General features: G+C 32.9%; 1 pseudogene; it reads right to left on the bottom strand.

Annotated features, from left to right (window-relative positions):
• The window catches only part of LOC116033144, a 213,849-nt pseudogene that overhangs the window by 63,978 nt on the left and 136,764 nt on the right, over positions 1-13,107 (bottom strand).

Here is a 13,107-nt window from a genome sequence, read left to right as displayed (position 1 = left end):
CAAGAGTAAAATACTAGTATATTATATAACCAAACTTTTCTCTTTAAATTTTATAAAACTTTTGTTCTCTTTTTTTTAATAAATAAAATTAATATAAAAAATGTATCACTAAAATAAATGACACATTGATCTCCTTCTTTTTTTTTTTAATTTTTAGTTTTTAAATGAACTTAAAGTCGTTTGAAAAATGAATTTAAAATCCATTAAGGTACTATTACATATTCATTGAGACATCTCTTAGATCTATAAATTTATTATTATAGGTTTGTAAAACCACATACAAGTATATTAAGTCATTATGGTATATTTATTAAATCTTAATTATAACATAAATTATGGTAACTTACTCCTGAAAGATTATCAAATCACTACTACATATCTATTAAGTCACAACTGTTCATCATAGAGGTTGGATCTGCATCAAAGGGCGGCGCAAGTAAAGTTGCGTTAAGTGAGAAAGAGATGGGTAGACGAGAGAGGGAGAGGGGAGGCTATGGAATTATGAATTAGGGTTAGCTAGGTATTATATACTATTTATTTAGATATAACCACGATTAGAATCGAACCGGAACCAAAATCCAATCCGGTATAGGAAATTCTAGAACCGGAACCGTCGACTCTAGAACCAAAACAAAAAAAAAAAAAAAAAATAGCCAGGTGGTAAACCGTAAACATGCATTCTTGAAAACTTCTTCGTCACATAATCACATTCCATATGCTAAACATGCATTCTGGTTTACTCCCACTGCCCATATTATATACGGAGTGTGTATGTGTGTGTATATATATATATTATACATATATATTAGATACTCCATATTATATATTATATATATACCATATACTATATTATTATTTATAGCACACAAGCCATGTTTCTTAATATAAGGTCCTGGTTCCAATTTAGCCATTTGAGGAAACAAAACCGGAACCTTGATCATGACTATATCTATTTGGTATGGAATAGGGCTATGAATTAGGAAATTTTAAATTGGTTTTTTTTTATTTAGTAATAACAGTCCCTTTTATACAAGGCAATCCTTATTTTACCATTAACTAGGGTTCACAATGCTGGAACCTGGTGCATGTGTATGTATTTTATGTTGTGAGTTTTTGTGTCTTGCATTATAGAATTCTGTAACTTAAAAGTATGATTTTGTGCCTGAAACAATTAGTAGTTGCATTTTATGTTATGCATTTCTGTGTTTGTGTTATGAAATTTTATGCCTATAAACACAAATTTTGTACCTAAATTAGATTTGAAAAATAAGTAAATATTGTTATGAATATAATAATAATGTGTGGCCATTATCGCAATTATTGTATTTCTGGACATATGAAGACTCAAGTGTCCTTTAGAGTATCGAAGGGTTAATGTTGTTGCGTATATATAGGCCTATGTACTTCATTTGTAAATGTACCTATTTGAAGAGATTAATAAGAAATTCCCTTCTCTCCATTCTCTCTTGCAATTCTTCTTGTTATTGTTCTTGCACTCCATTCTTGTTGTTGCTTGCAATTTCCTTTGATTACATAACACGTTATCAGCACGATAGTGCTCTTTCATGTATTGTCTGTAGAAATTGCAATTGCACGAATTGCTCCACATTTCATACCTTTGATAGATCAAAGATCTGGAATGAACTTAGATTCATCTCTAAGGCTTAGTTTCCATTTCTGGGTTCATCCCTTATTTCGGATCGGCGGCTATGATTGTAGACGATAGTCGATGGTGTGTTTAGAAGCGGAGAGCTTAACCGACCATAACAGCGGTAAACGGCGGTGTGTTGGGAAGAACGCCGAAAGTTCGGATGGTGACTGGACGACGGCAAAAGCCTGACCGATCCGCGACCTCTTTATCGGCAGATCAACAACTAGCACCTTCGCCTTCTTCCCTTCCTTCTCCCGCCGGCGAAACAGCCCAGATGGCGATGACTATACAGCTGCGAGGTCAACCGGCGGCGTGGTCTTCTCCCTCTCTCACCGGCGATCGTTTCCCGTGATCTGACCGGTCGACGAGAGTGTTGTTGGTGAACCGGCGGCCATGAGTTCTTCCGGTGACCGACGGCGTGGTCGTAGATGGTGATCGTGACCTCCTCCGGCGGTGGTGACACAACGACGAAGTGCGGCTGGACTCCTCCTTCGTCGATGATCCAACCGGCGAACCTGCAGCTGGTTCTCTCCCGGCGAGCTCGGTCAACGGCAGCCGATCTGGTCTTTGACGGAGGATTCGAGAAATTTTCTGATGTTATATTTGCAGGATGAATTTAAGTGCTTCACTCGACACAGTAGGCCTCTCTCCATTGTCGAAGATCAGTAAACCACCTCTCTCAATATTAGACCTGCTTGGAAAGTCGAGCTTGGAGTGCTATACATCACTGTGAATGGAGACAAAAACCTTGGAATTAATAAACAAAAGAAAAGTGGGAGTCTAATTGATGTACAGGAAGTGCAGAATCTTATCATCATTTCCCATTATCCAATAATTATATATATATATATATATATATATATATATATATATATATATATATATATATATACTGCTAAAAGCTAATCTCCTTCCCTATGAATATTATTTTATAAAGAAAGTGGAGTTGGTGGTAAAGAAAGAAAAATAGAATGACTGCAGTGTTGTTTTTTGTTTCACAGGAAAAAGGGGAAAAAATTAAAGACAGAGAATAAAACAAAGAAAGGGTGTCACATGATGCTATTGACCCCAATTTTCGGCTGAAAATATTGCAGCCTACTTTTGACTGTCTCCTAAACTATTACTCCCTAGATATAGACATATATATTATTTAATATATATTTGTTTATTTGGTGGCAGCAAGGAGCTACTATATTGCACCGAGTATGGCAGCTCGCAAACAGGAGAGCTACTATATTGCACCGAGTATGGCAGCTCGCAAACAGGAAATTAAATACTGGAATATAAGTATGGCAGCTCGCAAACAGGAAATTAAATACTGGAATATAATATCGGAGATTTGCAAACAGGAAATTAAATACTGGAATATAATATCGGAGATTTGACCATACTCCGATAAGGTTTGCCATTATCTATGCCTACATACTGTATATATATTCATGTGAATCAAAATTATATATTTATCACAAAGAGTATAAACATTTTATACTGTGAAGTGTGAATTCATGCAAATATTACAGGTTATGGATATGTAACTATGTATTCACATATATTAATCTTATATGTTAATTGGCATATGTGAATTAAAATATATATTTGTGAAACATCTTGCATAGTGCATTCACATGAAACCATAGTATGTATCTGAACGAGTGTGCGCATACGTATTCACATATACCTGAAATATTTATTAGTATATGCGTATGTATAGGGTGGTGCATTATTGCCCTTTAATATTCGAAACTTCGTATTCTTAGTACCTTTATTTGATAATAGGTATAAGATACTTGTATATGGTATATGGTATGAATATTTGGTACATAATATGTGCAAATGATTATTATGTGCACTTGTCATATATTTGGCATGATCATATTCCCTAAAATTATCATTATGGCATGATAAAAATATGATTTATATCCTTGCATCTAATTGATGATTATATTTTGAGAGCATGATTGAAATATAAAATACTATGATGAGCATTTTAGAAATTACTATATTGTATGGTAAATGCTATGAACATTAGGTGACCATTATTTTTGTGTCACAATTTGCTCTCTTGTGCTATGGCCGTGTGAATTAGCATGAAATAAAATTTAGCATAATAAATATTTTGCTATAGGCCATAAATTTTATCCCATATGCTATAAATGGAAGTTATTTTGATATGAAAATCATGGGATAAAATTGTATTATGCTTGTTTGGCATATGCTATCTCCAAATATCATATTGGATGTGAATCTTGATAAATCATGTGATGCCTAATCCTTGAAGGATATATGCTTCAAAGAAGCAAATGAATACATCATTACTCTTGATTGGATCAAGAAAGTTGAGAAAAATGTATGTGTTGTGTATAGTGGAGCCACACATACAATGCAAGTGCAAAGTGTTGCCTCACATTGAAAACATGAGGAATTTGTTACTATAATGTTTGGTAGTATGAAATGATTGAAAGCTCTTAATGAGCCAATATATTATTGCCTGGAGGAACAAATTTATTGAAAATTGTAATGCGTTGTTCCCTCCGAACTCTCATAAAAATTTATTGAATTTGAATGTTTGTAATGACGAATGTCATGTTGAGACTATAAAAGAAAGGAATTGAGAATTCTTTTGAATTACAAATGCAATATCAGGGAAGAAATGTGTATTGAAAAATTCCCCTGTTTTTTCCTCATGTTTATATTGCACTGGAATGAGTGCCATTGAAATCAATCTTATTGTAAACTAAAAGTTTACTGATTTGAATAATTTTAAGATTTGGCACGATTGAATAGATCATCCTGAATATGTGATGATAATGATATGATGATTTCTCATAAATTGAGAAAATCGATTGACATCCTATTATATAAGTAAAATGACTTTCACTTTAATTGTTTTAATTTTGATTAAAGTTATTTTGGAATTTTATGAGATGATGTGGAATCTTATATACCTTACTCATAATTCCACTTTGGTTTGCCAAATTATTGCTCTTAAATTATGTATATGTTTTATCTTTTTGGTCATATACATTATATGATTGCATATATTTGAGTATATCATATATTGCGATTTAAAGACCCAAAATATTTTGAATTATGAATTGAGTGATTGGTCACTTTGGGCTAAATATTGAAATGTCAGATTTGAAATAATATATAGGACATCGTATATATGTCAACTAGTAGTCTCCCATATGAAGCATGCTTAAATTGAAATTATATATTGGTGAGATTAAATTCGATATAATACTATTTTTTGAAATCTGACATACCCCTTACATCTAGTACGTGGTAAATATTTTCCAAATCTATCTGTGTTTTATTAATATGCAGTCTATTTTATTATCACATCATTGCGTATCTCTACAGGCTATTAAATAAAGCTATGTATACATGTTTATTATAAATATCCATGTATTATAAAAATACCTAGAGCCCATTATATGGAGATTATTTGATACGCTGACTGCATGAAGATCATTTTCACGGCATTAGGGGGAGATATAAGCCCAAATTATTTTGAAAATTGAATGCCGAGAAAATTTCATAAAAATGAAAGGATCTTCAAAAACCCACATACTAGATTGATTGAACTGAATGTTCAGTAAATAATTAATATCTGCCAAATGTATATCTATTGATATACCTATTGATAAATGATGTTTTTAAGAGACATTCGTCAAAGGACGAAATACCCAGTGGTGCACCAAATAATTAATACTGGGATGCGAAACGACCAGATTTGAATATTGATGGGAAATGTTTATCATCTGGTTGATTTTGAAATTGCCATGAATTATTATGGTTATGGGAGAAAATTTATGAAAATGTTGTCGACAACTCAATTGCCTGTATAAATTGCTCTATCTAGATCCAGAGTTAGGCACGGGAATTGGCCTAATCATTTGATAAATAAAAGGAGCAATTAAGGAAGGCAAAAAGCTCAGCTCGCTATTCTCTAAATTATGTTTACACACCATTGAATAGGTGTTGGTATGAAAAAGAATAATGATATGATGTGATAAAAGCGAGGCTTGGAGCTCATGAGTTTACACAGATACCCATAATTGATATACTCTCCCATATCTAGTATAAATGGATGGCAATAAGTTTCGCTTATTAATATCATTGGCAGTTAATAATATGCAGTTAACGAATATCATGACCGCATAAGATGGGTCATTGGATTATATATGATAAATGTCATGACCGCATAAAGATGGGTCATTGGACAGTATATTTAGAAATCCATGATGGATTTTAAGGTCTATATATGACCTGAAACAGACTGAGTATTTTCCCTTCTGAAGAAGGGAATATGAATATATTATGTGTCATTATGTACTCTTTAAAGAGTTGCGAATGGAGTTATTATCCTCGTGAAGAATGAATAATATGTACCATTGTGTGTTCAATAAAGAGTTACTAATGAACTTATCTCAGTCAATATTGATGGTATAAACATCAATGAAATAAATAAAAAGCTTAATGATGTTAGCTCATATCTAAAGACGGAGATTTTGAAATGAAAAGCTTGGAAAAGCTAAGTATTATCTCGATTTAATGATCGAGTATTTCCTTAATGGAATTCTATACACCAGTTAGCCAATAAATGGTTTTGATGGGCTATTTAGACAAGCCATTATATAATGGGCTACTTGGGTACTGGCTATTATTATTGTATCCCCGTGATGCCAAGTCCCAAAACTAGTTGTATTATAATTTACCCCCATTATCTAATAAGGAGACAATAAAAATCGTGTTGCACTAATGAATGAGTATATTATGAAAATTTTTTTACTAGACATTATAATGTCGGTATTATACCCATGTGAGCTCTAAAAGAGTCACGCAATTATTATGAAATATATTCACCCCATTGATAGTTGAACATGATTGTTTACAAAATCCCTCTACATTTTGGAAGTTTAAAATAAAGAATTTGTAGAATGTTATCTTCAGGGGAAGCATAATGAATCATGAATATTATGCCCTGAAGTTTATGTTGGGGTTATGGTTGTACTCTTTTTCCCTTAGCTAAGTTTTTTCCCACTGGGTTTTCTTAGCGTAAGGTTTTTGATGAGCCAACTAGTGCATCACATAATTAGACATATCATGTACTCTTTTTCCCTTGGCTAGGTTTTTCCCACAGCGTTTTTCTAGCAAGGTTTTTAACGAGACATGGATATGATAAGATAATGGCCAAGGGGGAGTGTTATGAATATAATAATAATGTGTGGCCATTATCTCAATTATTGTATTTCTGGACATATGAAAACTCAAGTGTCCTTTGGAGTATCGAAGGGTTAATGTTGTTGCGTATATATAGGCCTATGTACTTCATTTGTAAATGTACCTATTTGAAGAGATTAATAAGAAATTCCCTTCTCTCCATTCTCTCTTGCAATTCTTCTTATTATTGTTCTTGCACTCCATTCTTGTTGTTGCTTGCAATTTCCTTTGATTACATAACAAATATATAACATGTGTATGAATTTTATGTTGAGATTGTTGGTGTCTTATGGAGTATGAATTCTATACCTTATCATTTTGATCTAAGATCCATAATGTTATGGGGGTGTTTGGCAAACAGCTAATAGCTGATAGCTGATTGGTTTAGTTAGTAGTTGATGGCTGATTGCGTTAACTGGTTTGACCAGCTGGTTGTATTAGCGGGTTATAAAAAACTGTTTGGTAAATTAACTGTTTACTAGTAGCTGATTGAATGTAAAAAGACATTTAAGGGTATGAGTGTATTGTATTATTTCAACCTTTAAATACAACAAGAAGATAAACTCTTATTAATAAATAATTATAAAATTTGGGTATCATCTATACTTTTTTTAAGGACATAAGTTAATTATTATTTTTTATTTAACTCTTATTAAATTATATTCTAAAACAATTTTTGTTAATTATTTTCAATTATTATTATTATTATTATTATTATTATTATTATTATTATTATTATTATTAAAAATGACAAACTCATCACTTGCTTATTATTATTATTATTACTAGTATTTTCACCCGTGCGTTGCACGGAATGAATTTGTTATAATATTTTAAGAAATATTTGAATTGATATACAATTATATAAATTATAACATCGAATATGAGTATGAATAAGTGTATAAATGCAATTATAGTATGAGTCTTCCTTGCATGCAACAAATATCACAAAAATTCAGTGTTCTAAAATAAGCGTATAAATGCAATAGGTAGATAATTTACATTATTGCATCATATTCATTAATTTAATTACTTGTCGGTTAGTTATTGCAAGATCTTGAGGTACACTTATATTTTGATATTCAGTAAGTATAACTATATTAGAAAAAAATTACATGGGAGTAATGGGATAATCAGTTCAGTAATTGTTGGTTGACCGAGCGTTGTGTTGGAGGAAGAAGATTATATATAGTGAAGATGATATTGCCCTTCACTATATATCATCTTCTTCCTTCAACACGTTGATATTTTCTGGACAAATAACTGTTGGAAAAAAATTAGCGTTGATATTTTCTGGACAAATAACTGTTGGAAAAAAATTAGCATAAAATGGCATTTTACAAATAACTGTTGGAAAAAAATTAGCATAAAATGGCATTTTACTGGCAATATTGTGGTACAAATATATGTGGGGTCCACTTTCGATTGCAATATTGTGGTACAAATATATGTGGGGTCCACTTTCGATTAGGGTCAGGTCAAAGTGGATTCGTGTTCTTCGTAGTTAGACGAAAAGATTGATATATTGTACGCTCAAAACTGATAATGGGTGAATGAGAAATTGGTTCTCAAAGTTGACCCATTTGAGTTAGAAAAATATAGAGAAAAACCTTTCAAGTAACTTTTGTCCCATATTGGTTTGAGAAGTGGTTTGCACCACTACTTATACAAGAGTTTTTCTAAGGCTTATTGAATTGTATAACATAGAGGCTCTCTCTCGCGCGCAGGGGGGGGGCAAATTAAATCCCAAAATGAACTTAAAAAGGCTTGACTCGTGCGCCGACACCTGCATGCACGAATGTCGTTCAGAAAATTGTTTGGCCTTGCGGGTTGAATTATGCCAAATTTTCATATTGTTTTTATTAATAGTATAGATTGCATTGCAGAGAAATATATATACTGAATTATTACCATTAGTAATTCTAGTCTAGAATTGTATTACGAATAGGAACGTAGGAAAGAATATATTTTATTAGGAATTCTATTTTAATTTACAATTGTATTAGGGATAGGAATTGTATTACCATATTTTACAATATTACGCACACCAAAATATTATAGGTCTGTTTTGGGCGGGAAGATAAAATTGAGGATATTGTTTTTATTAATAGTATAGATATAGATTGCATTGCAGAGAAATATATATACTGAATTATTACCATTAGTAATTCTAGTCTAGAATTGTATTACGAATAGGAACGTAGGGAAGAATATATTTTATTAGGAATTCTATTTTAATTTACAATTGTATTAGGGATAGGAATTGTATTACCATATTTTACAATATTACGCAAACCATAATATTATAGGTCTGTTTTGGGCGGGAAGTTAAAACTGAGGATATTGTTTTTATTAATAGTATAGATATAGATTGCATTGCAGAGAAATATATATACTGAATTATTACCATTAGTAATTCTAGTCTAGAATTGTATTACGAATAGGAACGTAGGGAAGAATATATTTTATTAGGAATTCTAATTTTATTTACAATTGTATTAGGGATAGGAATTGTATTACCATATTTTACAATATTACGCAAACCATAATATTATAGGTTGTTTTGGGCGGGAAGTTAAAACTGAGGATATTGTTTTTATTAATAGTATAGATTATTATTATTATTATTATTATTATTATTATTATAAAATAACAAACACACCACCCATTTAAAAGTAAATCCCATTGATTTCAAAGGATAAAATAGTTAATATACCTATTGATCCCAACCTGATACAAAAAGATACCTTCATTAACTTTTCAATTTTCAGCTATAAGCCATTTACCAGCAAACTTGGTCAAATAAGTTAAAATTTAGCTTATAAGCCAATAACCAAACACCCCTATGTGGTCCATAGTCCATGATATAAATTGCCTATAAGGACGCTGGGCCGCATATTTGAGAATGTCATTATTGATGACAAAGAAAATGTTTGACACCAATGAAAAGTTTATATTTATGTTGGGGCTTACACATTTTTCTCATATCTTTAGTAACATAAAAAATTATTAGTATTTCACAATTAGTCTATAATTTAAATGATATATAGTACTACAAAATCTATGGCAAATTATACCATACACCATGGTGCACATAGCAATGTGCACCACGTACATAAACGATGTCGTTTTGAGCATTGTAAATTAATCGTCTCTTTGTCTCTTTTTTTGGAGATCACGTTTCCCGTTTCGGCCGGTCTGTGTATTATGTTCCCGTTTCGGCTGGTCTGTGTATTATGTTAATATTTTGTGTATTCTGGGTAATCGTTCTGTGTATTCCAGGCAATCATTCTATGTATTCTAGGCAACCGTTCTGTGTATTCATGTTAGAAACACATGTTGTGATGTGTTTGTGCATTCGAATGTTTATGACGATGAGTTCTGTGTATTTTGTGTCAATATTCTGTGTATTGATGTTATTAACACAGATTGTGATGTGTTTGTGCATTTAAATGTTAGAATGATGAGTTCTGTGCATTTTGTGTCAGTATTCTGTGTATTCTGGGCAAACATTCTGTGTATTCTAGGCAAACGTTCTGTGTATTCTAGATAATGATTATGTGTATTATAGATAATGAATTCCCTGGAGTCATTCGCGTCCGCGTCCACTAACATCGAAACGACGTCGTTTTGGATCGTGGTGCACATTGCTATGTGCACCGTGGTGCAGGGTATAACGATTGAAAATCTATTGAGCAAAAACATTTATTATAAAGATAGAGCCACATATCAGAAGTATAGAGCGTAGCATCACACAAAGTCATAAGTTGGATTGTACTCCATTAAAATAAAAAATAAAAATAAAAATAAAAATAAAGAACCTGAAACATTTCTATGTTGCATCCAAAATGAAGCATACTAAATTCCTAAAATTATTGGGGACCAATAATTAGTCTATAGTTAAAGTTGCACTTCATCAATTCAAGAAGCCAATTTGTGCTTTTGGAGATAGAAAGCCCAACAACTCACTTGAAGTTTTAAGAGCCACTGCATTGTGCCTAAAACATAATTCTTGAATAATGTCGGGACCCTCAAAAATTTTTGAAGGACTTTCTTTGTCATCGTTCCAATCCTCCTGCAGCTCAGCAAAAAAAGAATCCTGATACAACTGAGATCGAGGAAATTAAATCTGAAAAGAAAAAAGAAATCAAGACTGCCTAATAAATATATGTCTCACCTGTGTCTCAGCAATCTCCAGTCTGCATAGATTGGGGGATTTTTCAATCAATTGTTTAGCAAGTTTTAAGTGCTCCTCACAACCAAATCTGAAACGACACAGCTTGATTACTTGCAAATTTCTTGCCGTTGGGAACGTTGGTGCTACTTTTGCAAGTTCTGCAGTCTTGAAAAGGAAACAATAAAGAGCCAAATTTTAACTTGTGAGAGCACTAACAAGTCAGAATGAAAAACATTAAATCAGTAGCAATTAATGGCGTGTATGCATTCCATTTGCATGAAGTAATAATGTTATTCAAAGGAATCTTTTGCGCTACCAAGCTCAGTGTACAACCAACTTAGATAATGGATAATCAACTTAAACTAAACAAAAAAAAAAGTCAAATGGATAATCGACTCAAAGTCTCAAACAAAAAAAATCAATAGACCACTCTATGGAGAGTCAAACATGGGACCTTGTGACTACCAGGGTAACTATCGAACCAACTTAGTTGAGTTGCCTCTATCGTGTGTTTTCTCAGCCTAAGTTTCCCATGGAACCAAGAAGGTAGAATTGATTCAAACTAAGAATGTCAATAGACAACTCGGTGAGTTAAACTTAGAAGTAGAGTAAACTGGCCTAGCTAGGATGTCAATGGCCGGTCTATAGGTAGCCGGCAAATGACCACAATGACGAACATGGGTAACATATTCAAACCAAAAAGACCAAATAAATAAGTAATAAAACTTGAAATCTTGTCACTATAAAACAAATAACACTACCGACTTAACCGACCGGCTGAAACCAAAGAAGGCCAAACGGACAACCAATTCAAACTATATTGTGGTTAGACTGGTAACCAATTAAGCTTGTCCCACCATTCGCATGAAGTAATTAAAGTAATTCAAAAGTAGAGATTCATTCTCACCTCTAACAAATCAGCTGACAAGCAAAGATACTTAATTGTCTCCAAATGAGCAGTAAACCATCTCGGTATAGAAACAGACGGGAAAAGAGTAGTATATAACTGCGAGAAGCTTCTAAGGTTTGGAGCACTTATATCAAAATTCTGGATCCCATCACATTCTCTGGAAGTCAGCTTCTCTAGTTTAGGAATTCTAAACACGTTTCCTTTAACAGTATGCTTAAACAAAACACGGTCGAAAACTAATGAAGTGACCCTGGGAAATATACAACCACCATTTACTGGCAAATCAATAAGAAAATCTTGGAGTTTCAGGTGCTTAATTGTCTGACACAAAACTATACAAAATGGCAGCTTATAATTCAGGTTTGTTGGACACAAACATGACATGTTAAGTTCCTGAACACCTTTTTTTGATAGAAAAAGACACCACTTATCTATTTCAGTTTGCGCAAGCGCACTGTAACAGATTTGTAGAGTAAATTTCTTGACTGGTCCAACACGGAGCAATAGAATAATATTAATTATGTTCATGACACTTGTGGAGTCATAACCTTGGCATTCTTGAAGCCATCTGACGAAGTCCCAATCGAATGCTAGCCGCCCATGGCGCAACCAAACATCCTTCCAGTGAGTTGAGAGGAAGGCAGTTCTGGCAGCGTCTCGGGTGGGCAAAGACTCCAAAATTCTTTCCTTTAAATCTACGGGAAGTTCACTTATTAAATCCCTTCCGGCATTCGATCCTGTTTCGATCCGCTGACAACTAGCCATTAAATTGGAAACAATAATGAGGGTTTGTACGATAGGCTCAGGGTGTTGGCAAGAATCTGCTACTTTGTTGGGGTTAGTCGAAAGCAAAGGATATTTGGGAAGAAATTAAAGAATTAGGGGAGGGAGAAGAAGTATCCTTTCTTCGGTCTATATATCGCATAGATAGATGTTTTAGTTGGGAATAATTCTACGTCTACCACATACCGCTTAGATGTTTTAGTTGGGAAGAATTCTACCGTTTACCGCATACCGCATAGATGTTTGAGTGAGGAAGAATGAATTCTGCAATTCGGTGTTTTTTTTTTTTTTAAAAAAAAAATTTAATAAAGAGATATCTACTATATATATATACTAGCAGTTTACCCGTGCGATGCACGA

Source organism: Ipomoea triloba, chromosome 10, assembly GCF_003576645.1.
Source record: "Ipomoea triloba cultivar NCNSP0323 chromosome 10, ASM357664v1".
Lineage (NCBI taxonomy): Eukaryota > Viridiplantae > Streptophyta > Magnoliopsida > Solanales > Convolvulaceae > Ipomoea > Ipomoea triloba.
The sequence above is the reverse complement of the archived record's forward strand: the minus strand, read 5'-3'. Positions and strand labels throughout refer to the sequence as shown.